Consider the following 787-nt stretch of genomic DNA (forward strand, 5'->3'; position numbering starts at 1 on the left):
CTCAGTATAGTCATTTTAATTTAATTTTTATTTCGAGACTGTTTTGACTTTTGTTTTAATGATGTACTGAGAAAAATTTCTGATTGAAAATGAATGAACCAATAAATTCTAATCATATCAATAAAAAATCCGGTTGCTTATTATGACTGAACATCTCTTTATCTCGATTAGACATCCAATCATAATCGGAATTCTGACTGATATGATTAGAATTTACTGGTTAGTTCATTTTCAACTATTAGAAATTTTTCTCAATATAGGTATGTACTGACTAATTTTAACATAACGACATGATGTGCACTTTTTACTAAAAATGTTTTTTTATCTTTTACAATGGATTATTGCTTGTTTTTCTTGTTTTCTCTCTCCGTATACCTTAGGGAACATTACATTTGAAGGATGACTTGTCATGGTTTATTTGAGAGTGAAAGATAATTTGCTTTTTATATTCCTGCGTTAAGCATAGCTTAAAGCCGAAACGTTCGTTTGTCACAGCCTGTCCTTTCATTGTATATTTATGATGTTTAAAAAGGTAAACAATAGTAAATAAAATACCTGAAATAACAAGTATTGTATATCAACGAAATAAAAAAGAGATAATGGAAATGAGCGCTTTGGACAGTGTGCAATTTTATATATATATATATATATATATACACAAAACTATTTCAAAATGGAATATTAATTAAAGACTAATATAATTTATTGAGGAGAAGTTACTGAAGATAAGTAAAGCGAATGAAATAATTATAAACGAAAAATATTATATTCGAAAAAATGGACTAAT

General features: G+C 26.6%; 1 protein-coding gene across 1 annotated transcript in view; it reads left to right on the top strand.

The window, feature by feature from the left end:
- LOC108694904 (box A-binding factor-like) overlaps nt 1–787 on the top strand; it is a 39,988-nt gene that overhangs the window by 22,906 nt on the left and 16,295 nt on the right. The gene's annotated exons all lie outside the window — the stretch shown is intronic.

Source organism: Atta colombica, unplaced genomic scaffold, assembly GCF_001594045.1.
Source record: "Atta colombica isolate Treedump-2 unplaced genomic scaffold, Acol1.0 scaffold126, whole genome shotgun sequence".
Classification (NCBI taxonomy): Eukaryota; Metazoa; Arthropoda; class Insecta; order Hymenoptera; family Formicidae; genus Atta; species Atta colombica.